Source organism: Carettochelys insculpta, chromosome 15, assembly GCF_033958435.1.
Source record: "Carettochelys insculpta isolate YL-2023 chromosome 15, ASM3395843v1, whole genome shotgun sequence".
In the NCBI taxonomy this organism is placed as follows: Eukaryota; Metazoa; Chordata; order Testudines; family Carettochelyidae; genus Carettochelys; species Carettochelys insculpta.
This window is the reverse complement of record NC_134151.1, coordinates 19,153,935-19,161,161: the sequence shown is the minus strand read 5'-3', so window position 1 is coordinate 19,161,161 and position 7,227 is coordinate 19,153,935. Positions and strand designations below refer to the sequence as shown.

General features: G+C 41.7%; 1 protein-coding gene across 1 annotated transcript in view; it reads left to right on the top strand.

The window, feature by feature from the left end:
- The first annotated feature begins 898 nt into the window (after positions 1–898).
- The window catches only part of LOC142021373 (uncharacterized), a 42,870-nt gene continuing 36,541 nt past the window's right edge, over positions 899–7,227 (top strand). Inside the window, exons 1-2 of the mRNA XM_075010083.1 lie at positions 899–1,015; positions 1,642–1,866. The gene's annotated coding sequence lies outside the window, so the exon portion shown is untranslated. The remainder of the gene's footprint in view (positions 1,016–1,641; positions 1,867–7,227) is intronic.

Below are 7,227 nucleotides of genomic sequence, written 5' to 3'. Positions count from 1 at the left end.
TAAAAAGAGGTTGTTTAAAAGTTTTCCATTTAATTGTTTTTAGTATTTTTTTAAATAGGAATTCAGTCAAAGCTATTTTTTCTTCATTCCTATAAACTCTTGTCTATGTCTGTATTTTAACAAAAAAGGTCTATAGTCAATTTAATTTGCAGTCATATTTTCTTCTGCTTTTCAAATCTTAAACATTGATTTAACTGTGCCAAAACACAGCATTGCTCCAAATTCCTCTGTTTTCTCTTTTCTGTCACTTTTATTGAGAACCAGTCCTTTTCTAGATTCGTAGTATTTATCTGGCTTATTTTGGTTCAGCCTTTTTCAAAATTAGCTCAGTGGTGTCAGTTTTGAGGTTTGTGCTTGATTTGGTGATTTGTGTCTTTTCTTTCCATTTTCCTGGCACAACCAAATCCTTACATTGCGTTAAGAGATGTTCAGAGGAAGCTATATGCAAAATTTGATGGTCCTGCCTCTTACCGTTTGAGGAGTTCTTGATCAAATAGACAGACTCTCTAAATATAGAATACATATTTCAAATACATAATGTACTTGACTAAACTTTCTGCTGAGGCGTGGCTCTACAAGTTCTGCTGTCTTAAACTGGCAAATGCCTGTCTTCTACTAGCTCACAGCCTTCTAGACAAATAGTTACTGGACTTATTCCTGCCCTGACTTTTGGCCTCTCAAGTATGTTACCTTTGTGGTCGAGCCATTCCTGCTTCCAACAGCTCTGTCATCCATAGCATTAATTTCATATAGTGTAAAGTCATATATGTCATGACTTCAGCAATAGCAGCTCAAAGGAAATGGTAAGGCTAAACCTGGTGATAGTGCTTTTAAGGGTGAAGTGCAGATTGGTGGGAAAACTGTGTAACGTATACTTTTGTTTCCTCAAGGTTGTCCATAAGAAAATGGGTTGTTGGTTCTAAGTGCTGTGTGCAGCTTAATGCACCCAAAGGTTCTTTGTCAGCTGTTGGCTGCTTTCGAAAAGCTGGGTGGATTTGCAAGAGAAAAGAAGAAGGTAATCAGAATATACACACAGCTGTCTTATATTAGGAATGAACAAGGATTCTCAATGTGTGTCTGTATTACAATATTTAATTGTGTTTGGACATGATAGTCAGCTGCCAAGTTAGATGATGGATGGGACAGCGATTGCATGTGAAGTACAGACTACAAATAATCCTGGGCCTTCTGCTGGGCACGTAAGTAGGAAAGAAGTCATCTCTCTTCTGCTCGTGTATCCAAATGGGGGCCAGGAACACTCTGGCCTCACCTGTTGTCTGTCAGAGATCTCGCTGTCCTTGATAGCCACTGTTTCAAAGAAGATCATAGAGAACACACCAGAGAATCTCTTCACTTATGTTAAAGGTCAAATTTTGTTCTCAGTTACAAGTTAGTGGAGTTAGTCTGGATTTATATTGTAAGTAAGGGCAGTGATTTTGTTTAATGCTGTTGTAGATAGGAGTCATTCTCTGGTTTAGAATTTAAGTTATCTTTGCTTCATGTGGCATGTCAGTCTATCAATCTTGTGATTTTGGTTTTAGGCTTCCGGTTGACACGTGGCTTTGTCCTCTCAAAAATTAAATAGAAGTGTAAAAAAACACCCTCAGTCTCTGCTCCAAACACATAATGTTTGTGTTCTAGGAATTGTGGATTTCCAGGTGTTCCGACAGTATTACCTGGCTGGCACTTACACATCGAATTCCACACAGCAGTCTTTATGGGAAGCCCTCCAGCTCTGTAGATTCCAACGCAGCATTTGCAATGGAGTTGGTATGATCAAAGGAGAGTACAGAACTATATTTGCAACCCAACTTCTACTCGTTAATGGAGCCCTAGGAGATGAAAACACTTCATATTTGAAATCATGTATGCCAGAGTATTGAAACACGTCTCTTGTGGGTGGTGTACATTAACTGTGTCTCATTCTCAGATCACAGGAGAGGTACTTTTTGCAAGAGCCCTCTTGGAACCACAATGTTGGAAGTGCACACTTCATTGGGAAAAATTTGGCTGCAAATGTTTAACTTGCCCTGAGGAGAGTTACCAAACCTATGTCACTAGAAAGTTAGAAAAACAATACATGTCACTACTGTAATTTCAAAGATGAATAGGAATGCCCTGAAATGTAAATAGCCTCAGAGCAGTAGTTGTGTTAGTCTGTATCTTCACAAAACAAAGAAAACAGTCCTGTAGCACCTGGAAGAATAACAATATAATTTATTAAGTGATGAGCTTTCGGGGGTGGGGGGATAGAACCACTTCTTTAGATCTGGAGAATCCTGATAACTGGGACAAAGAGATTTTAAAAGAAAGAGAAAACAATTGAATAAAAACTGGCAAATCAGCTAGGTAGGACAGAAGGAAGGGTAGGAAGGGGGAATTAAAATGTTTCTGCAAGTGTCTGTTAAATGGGATGCCTGGGGTCACTGCAAATATCAAAGGTTCCAATTCAGATGTCTTTCTCTGTAATATGATGTTAAAGTCTCTTTGTTTTAAAATCAACAAGAAGTCCTGTGGCACCTTACAGACCAACAGATATTTTGGAGCATAAGCCTTCGTGGGCAAAGACCCACTGCATCATATGCGTGAGTTAGGGTGTTTCAGAGGAGGATTTAATGAGGGAGTCTCAGTAAAGGCTTTACCCATGAAAGCTTATGCTCCAAAATATCTGTTAGTTTATAAGGTGCCACAGGACTTCTTGCTGTTTTTGAAGATACAGACTAACTTGGCTACCTCTCTGATACTTTGTTTTAAAATGCACACCATTAAGTGTTGGATATTATGACCTGCTGAACTGAAATGCTCCCTTACGTTTATGTGTATTCAGATTCCTAATGTTTTATTTATATCCATTCATTCTTTGGCAAAGTGATTGTCCAGTTTGTCCAATATACATGACAGAGGTATAAATTGTTCCCAGATAAGAAATAGTTGTGTGTAAGGACAAAGGTACATAGCTCAGCCACCAGATGTGCCATGGTAACATCTGGGATAGTGTTCCTGATGGCTTGTAGTCCATCTTCATGTGAAATATTGATGTAAAGAGCTTCTACATCCAAGGTGGCAAGGATGGTATTTTCAGGAAGATTTTGGATGTTCTTCAGTTTCCTCTCGAGGTCAGTCATATTTCAGAGACAGCTTAAGAGCACTGGCAGCATAGGGTTTAAGAAGGAAGTTCACATAGCAGGATAGTCCTGTAGTAAGGGTGCCAAAACCTGAAATGATAGGGCATCCAGTGTTTCCAGGTTTTTGGATTTTGGTTAGCAAATAGAATAATCCTGTCTGGGGCTCTGAAGGCATGTCCATGTAAATTTGGTCCCAAGTAGACATAGGGAGTTTCTTAAGCAGATGGAGTAGTTTCTTTTAGTATTCTTCAGTAAGATCAAAGGAAAGAGGTCTGTAAAATGTGGTGTTGGAGAGTTGTCTAGCTGCCTCCTGTTCATAGTCTGACTTATTCATGATGACTACAGCACCCTGTTTGTGAGATGGTTTGATTATAACAGAGTTATTTTGGAGATTCTGGACAGCATTGCATTCAACATGGCTGAGATTGTTTCACTTGGGGTGGGTGTACACTAGGAACTAACTTTGAAGTTAGGTACTACTTCGAAGTAGCCAGCAGAGAGTCTACATACATTTTCCCAACTTTGAAGTCCTTACTCCATTCCTGGGAATGGAGTAGTGCCCTACTTCGAAGTTTAACTTTGACATAGGATGTGTTTAGATGTTCAGCTTTGAATTTGTACTTTGAAGTAAGGAACTTTGAAGTTATTTTTGTAGTGTAGACACAGCCTTGGTGGTGTTTGTGCACAGTGTCAACCTTTGCATGGTTGCAGAAACATTAAATATGGAAACTCAGACTGTCATTATGACCACTGGGGGGAGTCCACATAGAATTCTTCTTTTGGTGTTGGTAGACAGATCTAGTGAGTCATCTTGGTATTCATTGGTGTGTTGGAAGTATTCCCTCAGACACACACAGTGAAAAAAGGCTTTAAGGTCACCACAAAGTTGTATCAAGTTTGTGCGAGTGGTGGGGCAGAAGGAAAGACCTGGGGATAAGACAGACTCTTCTGCTGGGTTAAATTTGTAGCTGAGTAGGTTAGCAGTATTATCTGGTGAGTTGAGGTTGTCACAGTTGTAGTGTCTCGTGGTATGAAGTAGTTCAGGCAGTTTATTATTCTCTCTCTTTTGTAGGGAGAAGTAGTATGTGTTATAGATGTTTTTGTCTTGTATTATAAAAGTCCCACAACCTGGCATATTGTGTGAAAGTTTGTTTATTGATGAGAGTTTCAAGGTCTGAGAGGTCATTCTTGATCCTCCTGTGTCTGTTGTACAGGATACTGATGAGGTGGTTCCTTGGTTTCTTTGAGAATGTTTGGTACAGTCTCTCAGTGTAATCGGTATAGTATGTTGATTGTAATGGGTTTTTTCACTTTCAGTCTCTTGGGTATGATGCCCATCTTTTTGCATGTCGAGAGGAAGATGATGGATGTCTGGACCTGTGCGAGTGTTTTCATGTAGTTGATGGATTTCCACTCTAAACAGCTAAATGCAGTGTCTTGCATGGTGAATAGTTTCGGAGTGGTAGCCACATTAGTCTGTATCTTCACAAAACAAAAAAAACCCAGTCCTGTAAGCACCTTAAAGACTAAAAATAAAATTTAGTAGGCAACAAGCTTTCATGGGACAGACAACTGCATTGGAATTTATTTTCAAGTTTAATACTTACCACCTCAGACTCAAAGATATAAATTACCTTACACATTGCAAGGACCTTTTCCTCACCTGTGATATTTGTAGTGACCCCACACAACCCACCTAACTTAGAGACTTGCATAAACCATTTTTCTCCGCCCCCTCCTTCTGTGCTATCTAGCTGATTTGTCAGTTTTTATTTCATTTTTTCTGTCTTTCTTTGAAATTCTCTCTGTCTCAGTTATCATTTATCAGGATTCTCCAGATCTGAAGAAGTGGGTTTGTCTCAAGAAAGCTCATCACCTAGTAAATTATGTTGTTAGTCTTTAAAGTGCTACAGGACTGCTTGTTTTCTGAAATGTAAAGTTCTCTTTACACCTCTGTGATAGTGATTATTTACAGCCATTTGGAAAGCCAAAACAATTGAGTGAGTTTTGCAGTTCTTATAGGATAGCAGCATTGCTTGTGTTAGCAGAGAGCAGATTCCTGGACATTTCCCCACCCACCAAGATGAACAAGGCACTTGGAGCAGAGAGGACCTGTTGGGGTGGCATATTCATGGACATATATGATCACATACTTCTGTAATGGCAAGATTTTCTAGCCTTGACTGTGTCCCTTTAATCTCTGACTGTAAATGTATTTTATTAGCAAGAAACAGGGTTTAGGGTTATTTCATTAGATAGGGAATTGCGTATCTTGAGATATGAAATAAGCCTGGAGAGAACTATTCTAGGTACACATTAAGGCTACGTCTACACTACAGAGATCTTCCAAAAGAAGCCGTTCTGTAAGATCTCTTCTGAAAAGACTTGTTTTGAAATAGTGTGTCCACACACAAAAAGGCGAATCAAAGGAGCGATCTGCTCTTTCGAAAGCAAGTGTCTGCATTGCCCCTGCTGTTTCAAAAGAATGGGCCAGGGATCAAAAAATCAGGACCCAGGACGACTGGTCTGTTGACAAAAGGGCCTGCAGAGTGTCCTCTCTGCTCCAAGTGCTTTGTTCATCTTGGTGGGTGGGGAAATGTCCAGGAATCTGCTCTCTGCTAACACAAGCAATGCTGCTGTCCTGTAAGAACTGCAAAACTCACTCAATTGTTTAGGCTTTCCAAATGGCTGTAAATAATCACTATCACAGTGTCTATACATGTTTTCTTTCAAAAGAAGGTTTGAAAGGGGAAGTGCTTCCTGAAACGGGAAGGGAAGAGCGATTTCAAAAGGTGCACCGCATTCTTTTGATTTACTTTCAAAAGAACACTTTGGCTGTTTCTACACAGGCCACTTCCGAATGGCATGCTAATACACAGAGCGAAAGGCGCTAATGAGGCGTGGATGCAAATTCCCTGCTTCTCATTAGCATAATGTCACGTGATTTGGAGTCCGGAAGACCATTCTTCTGGATTCCAAACTCTGTGTAGAAGCGTGGCCCTGGGGGGGCTTCCAGAAGGAAGTCCTTCTTCCAGAGGCCCCTTTTTCCTGCACTTCTGTATGGCGTTTTGGAGTCCGGAAGAACAGTCTTCCGGACTCCAAATCACGTGATGTTATGCTAATGAGGCATGGGGAATTTGCATCGGCGCCTTATTGGCATCTTTTGTTCTGTGTATTAGCATGTGAAGTCCAAAGGAAGTGGCCTATGTAGAAGCAGCCTTTGTGTGTAGATGTGCCACAGGATCTTTCAAAAGAGACCCCTTCTTTTGAAAATTCTTTTAAAAGAACTTGAGAGTATATACACAGCCTAAGTGTGGTACACCTGGGTTCCCTATCCTGTATCTTCTACTTCTTCTTCGAGTGTCCCTGTGGGTGCTCCACAATAGGTGTCGGGCTTGCCCGGCGCCGCAGATCGGATCTTCCAAGCAGTTTCTGCCGGACCGCGCATGCGCCAGCGCGCGCCGCTCCCTTGCGCGCTCCTGGCCATGTGCGCGATCCGGTCCCCGCCAGTTCCTCTCAACCGCCGTCGGCTGCAGACGGAATCCAACTAGGCTAAGGCCAAGTAGCGTATTCAACGACTTAACTGTTTCTTTTAAAGTTCTTTCAAGTACTTAGGCTACTGCAAGTTAGCCGGTTGTTATTTTTACAAAAAAAAACAAAACAAAAAAAACAAAAGCAAACTACAAGCGGGACAGCTTCACCAGTCCCAGTAACAAGCGCCGGAGGCCAGGAGCATAGGGCCATCAGCCCTCCTGCTGCGGCAGGCCATCGGAGGGGGAAAACAGCACAGAGAAGGTGCTAAGTACCCGTTTAACACCTGAAAGACTCACCAACAATGTCTTCTTCAGGATTTAAAAAATGTGAGTCCTGCCGAGAGGCGATGCCAGCGTCCGATGGGCACAGTCTATGCATAAGGTGCCTTGGGGAGTCCCACGTTGCACAGAAATGCTCCTTCTGTGCTAAACTAACAGCCAGAGCAAGGAGAGACAGGGAGATGCGGCTTGAAATGCTGCTTTTTGACAAGGCCCTCCAGCCAGACGTGCTGGAGCGGCCGCAGCAGGAGGGACCTTCCGGGGCCCATAAAAGGAAAGCTGCCTCCCTC